Source organism: Anguilla rostrata, chromosome 8 (genome assembly GCF_018555375.3).
Source record: "Anguilla rostrata isolate EN2019 chromosome 8, ASM1855537v3, whole genome shotgun sequence".
Taxonomy (NCBI): domain Eukaryota; kingdom Metazoa; phylum Chordata; class Actinopteri; order Anguilliformes; family Anguillidae; genus Anguilla; species Anguilla rostrata.
Window position 1 is genome coordinate 53,407,182 of NC_057940.1, and position 20,259 is coordinate 53,427,440.

A 20,259-nucleotide genomic window follows, 5' to 3' on the forward strand; every position below is an offset into this window, starting at 1 on the left:
TTGGAGTTTGTGAATGTTGGACTGTAGGAACTGTTGCATTCAGAAATCCCACACAAATCATTTTGTTCTGTTACAAATGTGTCTTTGCATCTGTTCTGTATCTGTGCTGATGTCAATTTTGTGTATTTTTGGAGTTTGTGAAGTGGTGGACTGTAGGGAACTGTTGCCATTTCAGAAATCCCACACAAGTCATTTGTTCTGTTACAAAATGTGTCTTTGCATCGTTGCTGTATCTGTGCCTGATGTCATTTTGTTGTTATTTTTGGAGTTTGTGAAGTGGTTGGACTGTAGGGAACTGTTGCCATTTCAGAAAAGTCCACACAAAGTCATTTTGTTCTGTTACAAAATGTGTCTTTGCATCAGTTCTGTATCTGTGCCTGATGTCAATTTTGTTGTCATTTTTGGAGTTTGTGAAGTGGTTGGACTGTAGGAACTGTTGCCATTCAGAAAAGTCCCACACAAAGTCATTTTGTTCTGTTACAAAATGTGTCTTGCATCAGTTGCTGTTCTGTGCCTGATGTCAATTTTGTTGTATTTTTGGAGTTTGTGAAGTGGTTGGACTGTAGGGAACTGTTGCCATTTCAAAAGTCCACACAAAGTCATTTTGTTCTGTTACAAAATGTGTCTTTGCATCTGTTCTGTATCTGTGCCTGATGTCAATTTTGTTGTCATTTTTGGAGTTTGTGAAGTGGTTTACTGTAGGAACTGTTGCCATTTCGAAAAGTCCCACACAAAGTCATTTTGTTCTGTTACAAAATGTGTCTTTGCATCTTGCTGTTCTGTGCTGATGTCAATTTTGTTGTATTTTTGGAGTTTGTGAAGTGGTTGACTGTAGGGAACTGTTGCCATTTCAGAAAAGTCCCACACAAAGTCATTTTGTTCTGTTACAAAATGTGTCTTTGCATCAGTTGCTGTATCTGTGCCTGATGTCAATTTTGTTGTCATTTTTGGAGTTTGTGAAGTGGTTGGACTGTAGAGAACTGTTGCCATTTCTGAAAATTCCCACACAAAGTCATTTTGTTCTGTTACAAAATGTGTCTTTGCATCAGTTGCTGTTTCTGTGGCTGAGTCAATTTTGTTGTCATTTTTGGAGTTTGTGAAGTGGTTGGACTGTAGGGAACTTTGCCATTTCGAAAAGTCCCACACAAAGTCATTTTGTTCTGTTACAAAATGTGTCTTTGCATCTGTTTCTGTTCTGTGCTGATGTCAATTTTGTTGTTATTTTTGGAGTTTGTGAAGTGGTTGGACTGTAGGGAACTGTTGCCATTTCAGAAAAGTCCCACACAAAGTCATTTTGTTCTGTTACAAAATGTGTCTTTGCATCAGTTGCTGTATCTGTGCCTGATGTCAATTTTGTTGTTATTTTTGGAGTTTGTGAAGTGGTTGGACTGTAGGGAACTGTTGCCATTTCAGAAAAGTCCCACACAAAGTCATTTTGTTCTGTTACAAAATGTGTCTTTGCATCAGTTGCTGTATCTGTGCCTGATGTCAATTTTGTTGTCATTTTGGGAGTTTGTGAAGTGGTTGGACTGTAGGGAACTGTTGCCATTTCAGAAAATTCCCACACAAAGTCATTTTGTTCTGTTACAAAATGTGTCTTTGCATCTGTTTCTGTATCTGTGCCTGATGTCAATTTTGTTGTCATTTTTGGAGTTTGTGAAGTGGTTTGACTGTAGGGAACTGTTGCCATTTCAGAAAAGTCCCACACAAAGTCATTTTGTTCTGTTACAAAATGTGTCTTTGCATCTGTTGCTGTATCTGTGCCTGATGTCAATTTTGTTGTTATTTTTGGAGTTTGTGAAGTGGTTGGACTGTAGGGAACTGTTGCCATTTCAGAAAAGTCCCACACAAAGTCATTTTGTTCTGTTACAAAATGTGTCTTTGCATCGTTCTGTATCTGTGCCTGATGTCAATTTTGTTGTCATTTTTGGAGTTTGTGAAGTGGTTGGACTGTAGGGAACTGTTGCCATTTCAGAAAAGTCCCACACAAAGTCATTTTGTTCTGTTACAAAATGTGTCTTTGCATCAGTTGCTGTATCTGTGCCTGATGTCAATTTTGTTGTCATTTTTGGAGTTTGTGAAGTGGTTGGACTGTAGGGAACTGTTGCCATTTCTGAAAATTCCCACACAAAGTCATTTTGTTCTGTTTCAAAATGTGTCTTTGCATCAGTTGCTGTTTCTGTGGCTGATGTCAATTTTGTTGTTATTTTTGGAGTTTGTGAAGTGGTTGGACTGTAGGGAACTGTTGCCATTTCAGAAAAGTCCCACACAAAGTCATTTTGTTCTGTTACAAAATGTGTCTTTGCATCTCTTTCTGTATCTGTGCCTGATGTCAATTTTGTTGTCATTTTTGGAGTTTGTGAAGTGGTTGGACTGTAGGGAACTGTTGCCATTTCAGAAAAGTCCCACACAAAGTCATTTTGTTCTGTTACAAAATGTGTCTTTGCATCTGTTGCTGTATCTGTGCCTGATGTCAGTTTTGTTGTTATTTTTGGAGTTTGTGAAGTGGTTGGACTGTAGGGAACTGTTGGCATTTCAGAAAAGTCCCACACAAAGTCATTTTGTTCTGTTACAAAATGTGTCTTTGCATCTGTTTCTGTATCTGTGCCTGATGTCAATTTTGTTGTTATTTTTGGAGTTTGTGAAGTGGTTGGACTGTAGGGAACTGTTGCCATTTCAGAAAAGTCCCACACAAAGTCATTTTGTTCTGTTACAAAATGTGTCTTTGCATCAGTTGCTGTATCTGTGCCTGATGTCAATTTTGTTGTCATTTTTGGAGTTTGTGAAGTGGTTGGACTGTAGGGAACTGTTGCCATTTCTGAAAATTCCCACACAAAGTCATTTTGTTCTGTTACAAAATGTGTCTTTGCATCAGTTGCTGTTTCTGTGGCTGAAGTCAATTTTGTTGTCATTTTTGGAGTTTGTGAAGTGGTTGGACTGTAGGGAACTGTTGCCATTTCAGAAAAGTCCCACACAAAGTCATTTTGTTCTGTTACAAAATGTGTCTTTGCATCTGTTTCTGTATCTGTGCCTGATGTCAATTTTGTTGTTATTTTTGGAGTTTGTGAAGTGGTTGGACTGTAGGGAACTGTTGCCATTTCAGAAAAGTCCCACACAAAGTCATTTTGTTCTGTTACAAAATGTGTCTTTGCATCAGTTGCTGTATCTGTGCCTGATGTCAATTTTGTTGTCATTTTGGGAGTTTGTGAAGTGGTTGGACTGTAGGGAACTGTTGCCATTTCAGAAAAGTCCCACACAAAGTCATTTTGTTCTGTTACAAAATGTGTCTTTGCATCAGTTGCTGTATCTGTGCCTGATGTCAATTTTGTTGTCATTTTGGGAGTTTGTGAAGTGGTTGGACTGTAGGGAACTGTTGCCATTTCAGAAAATTCCCACACAAAGTCATTTTCTTCAGTTACAAAATGTGTCTTTTTATCTGTTGCTGTATTTGTGGCTGAAGTCAATTTTGTGGTTATTTTTCCAGTCTGTGAAGTGGTTGGACTGTTGGGGTGGGTGGGTGTCTCGGAAAATTCCAAAAATATGTCACCTATTTCATTTGATTCTGCTGTTTTTGTTACAGTGGTTGTCGTCTCACTTGAAGAATCAGGCTGATAGGTAACTGTGGGCATGAACCAAAAGTCCCATTCTTCTCTTTTTCTTCTGACCAAATGGTGAAAATGTTGCTGAGATGGATAGAACAGCTTTACTGCACATATTTTTTCCACAGAGTCTGATGTCATATTTCGAGAGTGACCGCCTTCCTGTGGAAAAATAAGAAAAATACTTTATGTGACAGCCATTCGTATTGATCCACATGACAAAACATGTATGTTAAAGGCCTTTTAGTTCAAGTGATAGTAGGGTTGGGTATTGTAAAGATTTTATCGATTCCGATTACCAATCGTATTCTGCTGTCGAATCCGGTACTTATTGAATCCTGTTTCAGACTCGTCGTATTTTTTGAGTGCGAAAAGAAACCAACGTGTGTTGTACGCAAAAACCACTTTCATTTTCAGCAGATTTAGGCTGCCATAAAAAGTGCTGGCATTTTGGTTTTAAAAAAAAAAGTAAAACTTAAATTGCAAATTTAAATAAAAAAATAAGCGTCCTCTCGCTTTGAGCAATGCTCAATGCGAAGATTTACACCTGCTGAAGTAGAATAGAATCCCTTCACAATAAATCTGGTCACCGCTCGGCGACGTTCATTTAATAGAAACAGAGTATAACTTCTCTCTGCCTTACCATGCATAACTTGGATGTTTGCTGTTTTAATTTATTTATTTTTTATTTACTTTTTTCAATGCCGTAAAACTAGCATTAGCTGATTCTGGAGTATCATGACTGTGACAGGGGACATTGAAAATGGTGCTTTATGCCTTATTATGCCATCCTTCACCATGTTCAACGTACTTCCTCGCTTGCATTAGTTTATTTTCATGCGGTGAATGCATTTTGCTGTATCTCTAGTACCTTTTGTGAGACTTAGCCATGCTGCGGAGAGTTTGCTCCGGTCCGTGCCGTAGTTCAGGCTCACCAACAGTGTGGCCAGATTTGAAAATGGGGAACCCGCCTAATCAGAGATTCAAACCTGCCACATCTTTTCTGATTTAATGTTTTATTTTCTCTGTTTGTAATCAAACAATTCACACGTGGTCAAAGTGCAGACTCTAGAGCTTTCACTAAAGGGTATTCTCATACATTTTGGTTTCACCATGTAGTAATTACAGCACTTTTTATACGTAGTTTTATACGCAATTTCAGTGTTTTAGACAAATTATCATAATGTCAAATAATATATATATATATATACAGTACCAGTCAACTAGTTTTTTCATGATTAAAAATACTTTAAACTGTATAAACTTGTCTAAAAACGTATGTACTTATATAAGCAGATAATCTTAAGTAGATTGCATTCAAAAGTTTGATTTTTAAATGAAAATGGAAATCTTGTAAGCTCATTGGAAGGGGGGGGGTCCATTGTTTTGTTATTTAAATATCTTGGTACGTATTGATGTTCATGATCACATCTATCTTAACAGGTGCTCCAGGACCTGTAGAATTTTTTATGAAATATTAAGTGTTTATAGACAAGTTTAAAGCATTTTTAATCATGAAAAAACTAGTTTAAGCAGGTGTGTCCAAACTTGTGACTGGTACTGTATATATATATATATATATATATATATATATATATATATATATATATATATATATATATATATATATATATATACACACACAAAAACAAACACACACAGACTTTATACTTACTTCCTCCTGGTGCTCATGACATTATGCAAGATCAGGAACAGCAAACACTCGTTCATCCATTCGCGTACGCACACAAACAGTGCTGCAAGTTCAGTTTCAGCACCATACTTCAGGTAAACAGAGGCTACTCTTTTGTAGCCCATTACAAAGTTCTCAACCCCCCCCCCCCCCAATAATTAATGCTAACTCGCGTCAGTTCTCCAAAAGCAGCTTTCAACCACCTACAGAAGCTAATGTAACTTGGTGCTAGCATAAGATTTTTCTGCTATCAGTTAGGGTTTCTCAACGGGGGCCGGTAAAAAAAAAAAAAAAAAACTCAGGATGTCAGGGTGCAGTGTTCAGTACACACTCAGAAGGGTTTCTCTGATGGGCAGTAATGTTAACAGGAGAAGACTAGGAAGACCAATAGAGAGTAGACAAATATATAGTGGTGTCTAGCAAAAAATAAAATTGTAAAATTGCACCACAACTACAGGAAGAACTCAACACAGCTGGAGAGAAACCTGTTCCCCTGACTATTGTGGTGTAGTTTTATGAAGGCTTCTCTTGCTAGACAACACAAGATATTTGTCTTCTACCTCTGGATCTTCCTGGTCTTCTGCTGTTTATACAGAAGCATTATATAGAATTAAAATTTACTAAATCTAGGCCTGCCGTTTAAAATATTGATATCAAAATGGTGCCAAGTTACAATAAACAATATTGGCTATCATAGCTCACACAAATTGAACAAGCTCTGTTCCAAAACCACACATTTAACTTTTTTAGGCATGACACAACAAGGCAAGGAGCGAAAGAGGAGGGTTATCAGGAGGCTGAGAGAGTGAGAACACTGACACAGAGCCGCAGCTAAGCTAGTCCTGTTTGACCTTTAACCCCTTTGCGCAAACCCCCTGGTGGCCAGGACACTGGGGTCCTGAGATTACTCAAGCCAGACATTCAGTGCTCATGCAACCAGACAATTGTGTTCGTACTTTATTAGTAGAGGACGCAAAACTAAGCCACATACTGAGTTTTTAAGTGACACCATTGCCATGTAGTTTGTCCTTTTAACAAGTACCCCTTGCCTGCAGTCTCATCTGCAACTATACCCCCCCCCCCCCCCCAAGCATGACACACTGGACAACAGTAGATATAGCTTGTCACAAAAATGTGATAATTACAAAACTGTTTCATATAAAATTATGAAACTTGGTGCGCGCAATAGCAGTTACATCAAGACTCCGGCCCTAAACTTTTTGCCCTATCCAACCACATGATGACTAAGCAATATTTATCCCACTATCCAAAGGAAACAGGAGCAGAATAAAAAAAAATGTGTATTTTTTTTTATTTTTATTTTTTTTATTTATCCTTTATTTAACCAGGAAGGTCCCATTGAGATACAATATCTCTTCTGCCAGGGAGTCCTGGTCAAGATGGCAGCAGGAAAATAAAAGTTTCATATTAAAAACATACCAAAGAAAATAAAAAATAAAAATATATAATAAAAAACAGACATACAAGGATCAGGAGCTAAAAGGCACTTGTTGCTAAAAGCAATAACATTGTTCAGTAAAAACAGATTTTAACATATTTTTATACATGTCAAGAAATATTTAATATCGCAACCGCATTTGTAACCTAAACAGTAAAATTTCTCAGTCTACAAACTCTTGCTCCTTTCATTGAACCCAAATCAAAACTGAACAGAATTGCCTTACCTTCATGTGATGGCCAGTACATTTGACAAGTGGGATGCTGTGAGTCCTATTTTCCGTAGCAGCATATATGCAATATTTGTGGGCATTCTGTCCAAGTTTGAAGACATCTGATTCTGAAATGAAAGACAAAATATGAAACTGAATGCACTAAAAGAGGTTTAGACAAGCTTTTATGCTTACCTATTGATGCATCTTGTCCTTGTTCATGTGAATACACATGCACTACGTCGTGATACACTGGTAGATAACCTAGCTAGCTAGCTAGTTAGAGTTCTAGTGCAGTGGAATCTGAGGTATGAACATGTTCTGAATGTGGGCTGTTTGGAACTGGAAAATAAGTTGTCAGTTTCAACTCATAAATCTGATACATCTCCAATATCTTGCCATGTGACTTGTGTCTGATGGGATAAATCAGATTATTTTCCTCTCAAGTGCTTTTTTTTTTACTACTCCCCATGTGATACATTGTTCACTTGCATCATCACAAAAGAAATAAACAAGGAGCTTGTCTAAACACACAAATCCAATCTGGCCACCTATAAAATTACTGTATGCGCAGTCACACAAAAAGATTTTTAAAAATCAGATTTGAGAACTGATGCCTACTGTCGAAACAAAGTGTAGAACTCAAAAGATTGAAAGGTAAGTACACATCCATTTTCATTGTAATCCTTTCTCTACTCAGAAAATCTTCCTCAATAAAAAAAGACCTCCATGACTGTTGATGCTGTTGATGACTGGGTCGACTTTACTAGTTGTGAGACGTTCTGAGGTAAACAAGCATAGGTGACATTCATCAGTTGAGAGAGGACAAGGCAGAGCTAATGTCAAATCTAGTTTGGTGAACTATGAGTGTCAGTCACTAATAGCCAGGCCAACCAAACAGCCATGGCCCTCTTGCATACAGCTCAACCCACCACCCCTGCAGCAGAACAGAGAAGGAGGATCCCTACAAGCGGGATTTTGATTTCTTGATCATTTGAATTAGGAATGCAAATATACAAATTAATAATTGATATTGAATAATCGATTGTCAAGGTAAATTACATTGACTAGCGTTATATAGCTCACCAATTAGAATACAAGCGATTCAAGAGGAAATACTACTGTATGGGTTATTGTAATATAGCAGTGCCTGTGGGGGTCCAGAAATAAAACCCATTTCTTGTAGGTCTCTTCATTTTTGTGAAAAGAAAAAAGCATGCTACTTTCTTCGCATCCAGCGAAGGGGCAATGCTTAGGCATTTTCAACTTTCTGCTATTTCAAAATGCCAAAAGGCAGCTGTCAATTATTTCCATTTCCTCACCACCCCGAATTGACATGTGCAGTTTGCAACACCTTTTCCACATGACATAACTGATTAAAATTGCACGTGCTATGAATTGCTGGTAAATCTTGTAAATCTGTACGGCGTACGAAAATCCCAAGTACTCAAACATACAAACACACTGTCTGTAAGGCATTCATTCAAACAGGCAACATCTAGGCCTGCAGTTAAAAGTATTGATATCAAAATAACACCAAGTTACAAGAAGTTACAAGAAACTTTATTGGCAATCTTACCTCACACCAATTAATTAAACAAGCTGTATTCCAAAGCAATGCTAACCCCCCCCCCCCTTCTGTAACCTGGATGTAAATGTGTATTTATAAATGTGAATGTTACATGCTGCTAGGAGAATGTCCCCATGGGGATAATGAAGTATTGCATATATGTGTGCATGTATGTGTGTATGTGCAGTATTTATTTTACAATCAGTATTTATTTAACGTTGCAAATACACAAGTTGCACGTACATTTTGTAAAAATGAACTTGTATGAACCAAGTATGAGCATATCCTTTATGGAGAAATATGCTTTCTGTAGGTATTCACCAGCAGTTTCGAACATTCATTTAAATGTCTTGCATGAGTTTTGCGATTTTTGTTATTTGACACTTTGAAGTGACACAAAGTTAAAATAACCACGTTGTCTTCAGATGGTAAGAATTAAAAAAGACAGGGCCAAGTTACTTGAAGTTACACGCCTCAATCATTTTAATTTCAATTTTAAATGATCAATATATCTGTTATTCTGAAGGCATAATTGCATACACCATTTCCAGATTCATACTGTTCATACGGTTCCATGACTAGTCTGAGTCAGACTGCAGTCTCTGTGGCGTTTGTTGAAATTCCCAGTGTTCTCAAGCAGACAAAATTAGATAGCATGCTCACAACATAATGTCATCATATATCATCGAGGTCAGAGAATCTTGCTTTATGCTTCTGTACAGATAATATTTTGCTAAACCCACTTTCATACCCACATATCAAACTGTAATTGCTTTTAGCTGTATTACATATTTCTGGACTCCGGATCAGGATTTAACTGTGATTGATGTAGCTCTACACATCTGCACTTATACATGGCCATATCGGAAGACTTTGCTTACCTCCAGGGTATTTCCCATTCTGAAATTCCCAAGCAGAGTCATGAATTTCTTTGTTCAGGTAAGTCTTCAATGCAGCTGAGATATCCGCATAAGGAGGGAACAGAGGGAACTAATTAACAATACTCGTCTCAACTCAGTTTATGTACTGTATCTGTGTTTACTCACATGCCTTTAAAAAAAATACGACCTCCGAATTACCTGGCAGATGTTCCAAGTACGCTGAACTTTCACGGCTGCAGCCAAAACCAGAACGAGTCTCTTCGACTGATCCCACGGCGCTGGGCTTCGTATGGCGGAACAAAACGTTTGCCAAGCCTTCAGCTGCGTCTGCGTTGGCACTTCTGCTGTTGACCTGGGCTTGCGCCAGTTCAATGCAAATGCACGGTATCAATCCCAGAAATAATAAAACCTTTTCTTTGTCTGTCCATACCATATTTGCAAAGGCAAACTGTGGGTGCCAACAGAAGTCAATGTAATTATGTCAACTTACTTAATCTGTCCTTCTGTCATGCGTGTGTGTGTGTGTGTGTGTGTGTGTGTGTGTAAGAGAGGAGAGGCTGTGTGTCTGTGTGTGTGTGTGAGAGAGGAGAGACTGTTTCTGTATGCGTGTGTGTGTGTGTGTGTGTGTGTGAGAGACTGCGTTTCTGTCATGCATGTGTGTGTGTGTGTGTGTGTGTGTGTGCAGAGTGAAGTGCCAGAATGAAGTATCCAATCGCACTTGACACAAACATTCTCGCTAGACGCAAACTGGTAACTGATAACTGGCGCTCGATGATGCCAACGCTCTCAGGGATTCTTCTGGTTTGCGTCACTTCGGCACCGTGTCTTCTAAGCTAACGACTGTTTCATTTTCAACAATCGGGCAGTGCAGAAATGATGGTCGTGAAACCACTGAAGCTATCATCAATTCGGATAAAGACAGTTAAGCTATCCGTTGTTTAGTTTTTCTGACATGACGCATTGTTCTCATACAGATTTGTTGGAATCAGAGAGTGAAGAGCATTCAAGCTCTGACTGGGAAGCCTTTTGTCATAAGATGAGCTTTAAATTACATGCTGTGCCCCTGTTGATGCTTGGGGGGAAAAGTTGACCATATTTTCTGGATCATTGTTAAATTACTAGTATGTAAAGGCATAAATCAAGTGGAGACAAATAACAGTTTATGATTTAAGTGCCAGGATTTCTTGAGTTTAGTGAATATTTAAAAAAGAAAAAAGAAACAGAATTGTAATGTGATAATGTTGCCATCCATTATATGCAGAATAATATTAACACAACAATGCCAGAGTATGAGAGGTCCTAAATAATCCAATAGCATGGAATATTTTTTTCGATGTAAAAACCAAAATGTGTGCTGTAGCGGGTTAACATTATCTGGTCCACCACATATGAATGCAAGTGTTTCAATAAATATACCATTATCTAAAAGTGTCTCTTGTACAAGTTCTCCTGTACTGTGTGTTTGTCACGGAAAACACCGGTAAAGTCTCAGCACTCATGGTGTAGTTGATGAAAAATCACAGAAACAAAAAAGAGGCACAAATCGTGGAATGTTGAAAAACCGTAATTTATTAAATCAAATAGATCTCATGTGCAGCATTGGGAAATTATTTAAATTACATGAGTTACTGTAACACCAGTAACAAGTGCTTGAAGTTTCATAAAAATAAGTGGGCAGTTGCTTCTGGTAACAAACACAAGTAAAATGCACCGCTAGCCAGGTGAATTTAACGGCTTCGGTCCACCATGGAAAGGAAGGGTATGCTTTTCTTTATAAAACACTGATAGAAATAGGTGGCTTTTTGCATTGCTGAAATAATATTACAGTGTGACCATGTGTTCTGATGCTTAATTTTTATTGTTTATTGCAGGGTACAGGCAGTCTTTTTACCTTGGTTGACCAAAAAAAGCTAATGATGAACGTGACAGGGAGCCAGAGGCCCCAAAGTTCCTGTGTGTAGTTATACATTGTTACATATATAATATATCAGACCTGGGGCAAATACAAATACGTATTTTTAGTTTTATTGAAAATTGAGTTAAATACAAATTTGCAGTATTTTAAAATACATTTACACATGAAATACTTTGTATTTTATTTATTTAAATTATTTTAATGGAAAACCAAATACTTTCCCAAATAGTATTTAATACATTCCTTTAAATAAATACTTTCCTGGGAAACCAAATGTGTTTTCAAATAGTATTTAGAGCCTTATAAAAATACATTAAAATACAAATACAATTTTAAAATATTTTGAAATATTTCCATGATGTATTAAAGTCTCTTCGAGCCATGAGTCCTGCTGGAAGATCTGTGCATCAGTATGGGGCTTCGGTTTTGGGTTGTATAGTTTCGAGTTTGCTGGCATTTAGCAGACCTCCCACTTAGCAAAATGATTGCATATACTTCCAAGCATCATTTCTGTGTTATTGTAGAAGATGAAAAAAAAGTTTGTACTTTGGTTTGCTTTGGTTTGTTTTTCAATAAATGTGCACATACAGAATTAACAGAATTCTCCTCTACCTAAAGTTTTTTTTTATTTTAACTACAGGTGGCCTAATACATGGCCTTTACTGTATGTATATACAGTATATATATATATATAGTGTTTTAGACAAATTAACATAATGTCAAATAAAAGAGTCAAAAGCGATACAAAAACTCTTTGCATTTGAATGGATCTCTATGGGAATTGGTGGGTGGGACTAGGTTCAGCTGTAAATTATGCTGATACAGTATGGAACACATTTGTTGGCTAAATGGCTTTAAGTCACCAAGGGTCTAAACACTGAAATGGGGGACTACGTATAAAAAGTGCTGTAATTACTACATGGAGAAACCAAAATTATAATGAATGCAGATGCTTCCATACAGGTGCATGTATAAAAATGCTGACTCACCTGTCCTTGATTCTGGATCCAGACGGCAAGCGGAAAACATCTAAGTGTGTTAGAAAGAGCGCGGATGGCAGGTACATCCAGTCATTAAGTTCAAGGGGACAAATACTTCATCCATTAAATAAAGGAAATAATAATCTTAAAAATGTTTGTGTTTATTCAGTTTCTCTTTTGTCTAAGATTACATTTTGTCTAAAGATTTGAAACCATTCACCTTGATGAATATGCATTAATAGTGGAAATCAGGAAGGGTGAAAATACTTTTTCACTGCACTATATACAGTATAAGTACAGGGTCGGTGCTCTTTTGACGAGACACATACAGGTTATGATTTCAATTAAAAAAGTTGGAGGTCCACAACGCACAATTCCAAGCCTCTTTTGTTTTTCAGGCATATACATATATTCCAGGATTTAATACAATTGTAGATTTAGTAGACAGCATAGCTAATTGTTCTACTGCTGGAAAGAAGATAGTTTTTAACAAATGCAACATTGTTTTTGCAATGACTTATGGTTGGCAAATTACAAACTATGTTTATGTCCAAGCCACTCATGGAGTAATTTCTACTGAAAATAAAATTGTCAGATGGAAACTTTGTTGTTTCAGAATGACATAATTGAACAAATTAATGGTTTTACTAATGACTTGCCCTCTGCTGTGAAAAATGCAGGTATAACAATAATATAACACTGATGATTCCACTGTATATTATGCAGCAACCACATGCCATGAATTAAATCAAGTTTTGTCTAGCGAGTTGAATATAGTATATGATTGGATCAAAACAAATAAATTAGCCTTAAATATATCCAAAACTAAAGGTATTGTCTTCGGGTCACGACACAAATTGGTTTCTAGGCCTAAACTGGTGAAAAACAAATTTCATTTATAGAGCCATAACAAACTGGAATAATTTACCCCTTAATATCCGCCTAATAAAAAATAAATCATCCTTTAATTAAAAAGAGTATGCAGATGCATCTATTGTCATGCAGATGACAGACTGAATAGTAGGAGGTATAACTCTATGCTAGTTTTCAATATTCATGTTCCACTTAATATGAGTTGTATAATTCTCATTTTTTTAAACATTATCTGTATATTGATTTTTAATTAGTATTTTAACCTATATGTATGTTCAGTGTTGACTGGCTTTGAATTGTATATCAATGTAATCCATGCATTTTTATACTAATGTATTTTGATGCAATTTAATGTATATTAATGCAATTTATTGTATATCATGTCATGTGTTATGTACAATATGTCAGGTGTGGACCCCAGGAAGAGGGGGGTCTGATGCCATTGCCATGGCATCAGGTAATGGGGAACCTTTAAATAAACAAATAAACAGAATTTGACCATTTTGACAGTGAGATTGAGTTATGCCTTAATGACACCTGTTATAGCAAATTATAAGTATAAAATCGCACCTGCAGAATTATAAAGAGAACATTAACATGTGAACATTTCTACATCGCAGAATTGAAAAGCTTCACAGATTTCCATGGAGTGTAGGTGTTAGTGTGGTAGGAGTGCTATGGAAGGACCTTAGGATGGCAATGGGCCAGGTGCCATTATTTAAAATCCCCAGAAATAGTTTTCAGTTTGGTCAGGGGTACTAGAGATGGCAGCTGTTTCATTGGTAGGTGGTCGTGTGGTAGGAATTCTGGGATTGTTGTAACCAATGGGCATTGTGCGAAATCCCCAGCAATTGTTTTCAGTATGGACAGGGGCTAAAGATGCATCATGTGTGGTCCTGGTGATAGAAGCTGTTTTGGTGGTAAGTGATCGTGTGGTAGGAATTCTGGGATTGGTGTGACCAATGGGCATTGTGTGAAATCCCCAGAAGTCTTTTACTGTATGGACAGGGGATAAAGATGCATCATGTGTGGTACTGGTGATAGGTGGTTGATGGGTAGGAGTTCTGGGATTGTTGTGACCAATGGGCATTGTGTGAAATCCCCAAAAATTGTTTTCAGTATGGACAGGGGCCAAAGATGCATCATGTGTGGTACTGGTGATAGCGGCTGTTTTGGTGGTAGGTGGTCGTTTGGTAGGAGTTCTGGGATTGTCGGGACCAATGGGCATTGTGTGAAATCCCCAGAAAAGATCCCCTGTTGAAGGTTTTTCAAAATCCGTAGTGATTGTAGTAGAATAAGACATTAAGCTAGAGGTTACAAAATTCGTAGAAGCCATCGTCATTGTGGCATCGAGAGTGGTTATTTTAACAGGTTTTGTAACATCACTTCTAGACAGATCAGTAGTGGAGGTTCTGGATATGGCAGCAGCTTTGGTACTGGAGGCAATAGTATGGGTGATCCTGGAGTCTGATGTTGTTGCATCTATTATGGTCGTCAGGAGAGAAATTGTTGCAGTTGTTGATGATCTTGTTTTAGTGGGAACAACAGTTGTTGTTGCAGTTGTTGTCATTGTGGCAGCAGCTGTTGTAATGGGTCCAGAAGTAGTTTCTGCCAACGCAGTATTGGGTACAGCAGTTGTTGTTGCAGATGTTGTAGAAATGGGGACAGCAGTTGTTGTTGCAGATGTTGTAGAAGTGGCGACAGCAGTTGTTGTTGCAGATGTTGTAGAAGTGGGGAGAGCAGTTGTTGTTGCAGATGTTGTAGAAGTGGGAACAGCAGTTGTTGTTGCAGATGTTGTAGAAGTGGGGACAGCAGTTGTTGTTGCAGATTAATGTTTCTAAGGAGGAACTGGTGACATCAGCAGTTTTGGCTGTATTTGGCCTAATAGTAGGCGTGCTGGGACTGTAGTGGCCAGTTGGCATGGTTTAAAAACCCCAGAAGATGTCTTCTGTTTTGTCACTGATTAATGTTTCTAAGGAGGAACTGGTGACATCAGCAGATTTGGCTGTATTTGGCCTAATGGTAGGCGTGCTGGGACTGTAGTGGCCAGTTGGCATGGTTTTAAAACCCCAGAAGATGTCCTCTGTTTGTCACTGATTAATGTTTCTAAGGAGGAACTGGTGACATCAGCAGTTTTGGCTGTATTTGGCCTAATGGTAGGCGTGCTGGGACTGTAGTGGCCAGTTGGCATGGTTTTAAAACCCCAGAAGATGTCCTCTGTTTTGTCACTGATTAATGTTTCTAAGGAGGAACTGGTGACATCAGCAGTTTTGGCTGTATTTGGCCTAATGGTAGGCGTGCTGGGACTGTAGTGGCCAGTTGGCATGGTTTTAAAACCCCAGAAGATGTCCTCTGTTTTGTCACTGATTAATGTTTCTACGTGAGAATTGGTTTGTACAATGCAGCAGTTGTTTTGTGTATTGGCACTAATTTGGTAGGTGTGTGGGACTTTTGTGGCAGTTGGGTGGAGTTGTTTAAAACCCCAGAAGAATGTCGCTGTTTTGTCACTGATTAATGTTTCTAGGAGGAATGGTGACACAATTTTGGCACGTTTTGAATGGGGCGCGTGTGTTGTGTGCAGTGTGGTGAAACCAGAGTTGTTGTTGATTATGTTGTAGAAGTGGGACACAGTTGTTGTTGCAGTGTTGTAGAAGTGGGGACAGCAGTTGTGTGCAGATGTTGTAGAAGTGGGGACAGAGTTGTTGTTGCAGATTTAGAATGGGGACAGCAGTTGTTGTGCAGATGTTGTAGAATGGGTGACCAGTTGTTGTTGCACGTGTGTAGAAGTGGGGACACAGTTTTGTTGCAGATGTTGTAGAAGTGGGACACAGTTGTTGTTGCACGTGTTGTAGAGGTGGGGACACAGTTGTTGTTGCAGATGTTGTAGAAGTGGGACAGCAGTTGTTGTTGCAGATGTGTAGAAGTGTGGGGACAGAATTGTTCAGATGTTGTAGTGGGGACAGCAGTTGTTGTTGCAGATGTTGTAGAAGGGGACAGATGTTGTGCAATGTGTGAATGGGACACAGTTGTTGCAGATGTTGTAGAAGTGGGGACAACAGTTGTTGTTGATGTTGTAGAAGTGGGAAGAGTGTTGTGTAGATTTGTAAAGTGGGGACAACAGTTGTTGTTGCAGTGTTGTAGAAGTGGGGACACAGTTGTTGTGCAGATGTTGTAGAAGTGGGGACAGCAGTTGTGTTGTTGTGACAGTGGACATGTTGTCGATTAGAAGTGGGGACAGACAGTTGTTGTTGCAGATGTTGTAGAAGTGGGGACAGCAAGTTGTTGTTGCAGATGTTGTAGAAGTGGGGACAGCAGTTGTTGTTGCAGATGTTGTAGAAGTGGGGACAAGCAGTGTTGTTGCAGATGTTGTAGAAGTGGGGACACAGTTGTTGTTTGCAGATGTTGTAGAAGTGGGGACAACAGTTGTTGTTGACGATGTTGTAGAAGTGGGGACAACAGTTGTTGTTGCAGATGTTGTAGAAGTGGGGACAACAGTTTGTTGCAGTGTTGTAGAAGTGGGACAACAGTTGTTGTTGCAGATGTTGTAGAAGTGGGGACAAGCAGTTGTTGTTGCAGATGTGTAGAGTGGGGACAGCAGTTGTTGTTGCAGATGTTGTAGAAGTGGGGACAACAGTTGTTGTTAAAGATGTTGTAGATGTGGGAACAGCAGTTGTTGTTGCAGATGTTGTAGAAGTGGGAACAACAGTTGTTGCAGATGTTGTAGAAGTGGGGACAGCAGTTGTTGTTGCAGATGTTGTAGAAGTGGGGACAACAGTTGTTGTTGCAGATGTTGTAGAAGTGGGGACAACAGTTGTTGTTAAAGATGTTGTAGAAGTGGGGACGGAAGTTGTTGTTGCAGATGTTGTAGAAGTGGGGACAGCAGTTGTTGTTGCAGATGTTGTAGAAGTGGGAACAACAGTTGTTGCAGATGTTGTAGAAGTGGGGACAGCAGTTGTTGTTGCAGATGTTGTAGAAGTGGGGACGGAAGTTGTTGTTGCAGATGTTGTAGAAGTGGGGACGGAAGTTGTTGTTGCAGATGTTGTAGAAGTGGGGACAGCAGTTGTTGTTGCAGATGTTGTAGAAGTGGGGACAACAGTTGTTGTTGCACGTGTTGTAGAAGTGGGGACAACAGTTGTTGTTGCAGATGTTGTAGAAGTGGGGACAACAGTTGTTGTTGCACGTGTTGTAGAAGTGGGGACAGAAGTTGTTGTTGCAGATGTTGTAGAAGTGGGGACAGCAGTTGTTGTTGCAGATGTTGTAGAAGTGGGGACAGCAGTTGTTGCAGATGTTGTAGAAGTGGGGACAGCAGTTGTTGTTGCAGATGTTGTAGAAGTGGGGACGGAAGTTGTTGTTGCAGATGTTGTAGAGGTGGGGACAGCAGTTGTTGTTAAAGATGTTGTAGAAGTGGGGACAGCAGTTGTTGTTGCAGATGTTGTAGAAGTGGGGACAACAGTTGTTGTTGCACGTGTTGTAGAAGTGGGTACGAAAGTTGTTGTTGCAGATGTTGTAGAAGTGGGAACAGCAGTTGTTGTTGCAGATGTTGTAGAAGTGGGGACAGCAGTTGTTGTTGCAGATGTTGTAGAAGTGGGGACGGAAGTTGTTGTTGCAGATGTTGTAGAAGTGGGGACAGAAGTTGTTGTTGCAGATGTTGTAGAAGTGAGGACGGAAGTTGTTGTTGCAGATGTTGTAGAAGTGGGGACGGAAGTTGTTGTTGCAGATGTTGTAGAAGTGAGGACGGAAGTTGTTGTTGCAGATGTTGTAGAAGTGGGAACTACAGTTGTTGCAGATGTTGTAGAAGTGGGGACAGCAGTTGTTGTTGCAGATGTTGTAGAAGTGGGGACGGCAGTTGTTGTTGCAGATGTTGTAGAGGTGGGGACAGCAGTTGTTGTTGCAGATGTTGTAGAAGTGGGGACAGCAGTTGTTGTTGCAGATGTGGTAGAGGTGGGGACAGAAATTGTTGTTGCAGATGTTGTAGAGGTGGGGACAGCAGTTGTTGTTGCAGATGTTGTAGAAGTGGGGACAGCAGTTGTTGTTGCAGATGTTGTAGAAGTGGGGACAACAGTTGTTGTTGCAGATGTTGTAGAAGTGGGGACAGCAGTTGTTGTTGCAGATGTTGTAGAAGTGGGGACAACAGTTGTTGTTGCACGTGTTGTAGAAGTGGGGACAACAGTTGTTGTTGCAGATGTTGTAGAGGTGGGGACAACAGTTGTTGTTGCACGTGTTGTAGAAGTGGGGACAACAGTTGTTGTTGCACGTGTTGTAGAAGTGGGGACAGCAGTTGTTGTTGCAGATGTTGTAGAAGTGGGGACAGCAGTTGTTGTTGCACATGTTGTAGAAGTGGGGACAGAAGATGTTGTTGCAGATGTTGTAGAAGTGGGGACAGCAGTTGTTGTTGCAGATGTGGTAGAAGTGGGGACAGAAATTGTTACAGATGTTGTAGAGATGGGGACAGCAGTTGTTGTTGCAGATGTTGTAGAAGTGGGGACGGAAGTTGTTGTTGCAGATGTTGTAGAAGTGGGGACAGCAGTTGTTGTTGCACCTGTTGTAGAAGTGGGAACAGCAGTTGTTGTTGCAGATGTTGTAGAAGTGAGGACAACAGTTGTTGTTGCACGTGTTGTAGAAGTGGGGACAGCAGTTGTTGTTGCAGATGTTGTAGAGGTGGGGACAACAGTTGTTGTTTCAGATGTGGTAGACGTGGGGACAGAAATTGTTACAGATGTTGTAGAGGTGGGGACAGCAGTTGTTGTTGCAGATGTTGTAGAAGTGGGGACAACAGTTGTTGTTGCACGTGTTGTAGAAGTGGGGACGGCAGCTGTTGTTGCAGATGTTGTAGAAGTGAGGACAACAGTTGTTGTTGCACGTGTTGTAGAAGTGGGGACAACAGTTGTTGTTGCAGATGTTGTAGAAGTGGGGACAGGCGTGCTGGGACTGTAGTGGCCAGTTGGCATGGTTTTAAAACCCCAGAAGATGTCCTCTGTTTTGTCACTGATTAATGTTTCTAAGGAGGAACTGGTGACATCAGCAGTTTTGGCTGTATTTGGCCTAATGGTAGGAGTGCTGGGACTGTAGTGGCCAGTTGGCATGGTTTTAAAACCCCAGAAGATGTCTTCTGTTTTGTCACTGATTAATGTTTCTAAGGAGGAACTGGTGACATCAGCAGTTTTGGCTGTATTTGGCCTAATGGTAGGCGTGCTGGGACTGTAGTGGCCAGTTGGCATGGTTTTAAAACCCCAGAAGATGTCCTCTGTTTTGTCACTGATTAATGTTTCTAAGGAGGAACTGGTGACATCAGCAGTTTTGGCTGTATTTGGCCTAATGGTAGGCGTGCTGGGACTGTAGTGGCCAGTTGGCATGGTGTTAAAACCCCAGTTGGCAGTCACTATGTTTGTAAAACCATTATTTTCTCTTCTCCTTCTGACAGAATGGTGCAAATTATGGTTTCCAGGCACACAGGATACTTTATAAACACATGTTTCCCCAGAAGAATTATGATACGTCAGCTTTGGGATACGGCAGCCATACTGCAAGGAGAAAAAAAATCAATAAAGCTGCAAGCAGGCATTATAAAGTAAAGCAATTTTGAAATATATAAGGTTTGACTATAGCACACCAGATACTAAGCAAGAAAACTACTGTTAAACTTTCTGTCCAGCATTTTGGGAAAAGCATCTATTGCTTGGCCAGGATGTATGCATTACACATAAAATGCCCCCATTCTCTGATGTTTAACAATTGACTATATATAAGGGCTTGTGCATAAAGGTTTTTTTTTGTTGGTTATTTTTTTTTTTTAGTAGGGCTAGTTATCCGCAAAGTTTGGAGGGGGGGGGGGGGGGGGGGGTCAGAGGAAAAATGTCAAGTGACTTTTGAAAACCACTTGTCACAGTGACTGATGAGCCAAAATGTTGATGGCAAGCCCTGGTTATGATGGATAATTGTTACCTCATTGATTAGTTTTTTTTTGTGTGCTTTTCTGCACTTTAGCCTTTGTGCGATTGCTTCAGCAAACTTGTTTGTTGTTTTGCAGGAGCGCAATTTAATTATTTGGCTGCAAAATTTTACATTTCTTTCTGCATTT

At 39.4% G+C, this 20,259-nt stretch overlaps 1 long non-coding RNA gene across 1 annotated transcript; it reads right to left on the bottom strand.

Annotated features, from left to right (window-relative positions):
- Window positions 1-3,242: 3,242 nt before the first annotated feature.
- Window positions 3,243-10,144, bottom strand: LOC135262054 (uncharacterized). Its single transcript, XR_010332089.1, has 4 exons — window positions 9,612-10,144; window positions 9,414-9,488; window positions 6,978-7,090; window positions 3,243-3,761 (listed from the first exon to the last, which is right to left on the bottom strand). It is a non-coding gene; the product is annotated as an uncharacterized LOC135262054 (long non-coding RNA).
- Window positions 10,145-20,259: the final 10,115 nt, after the last annotated feature.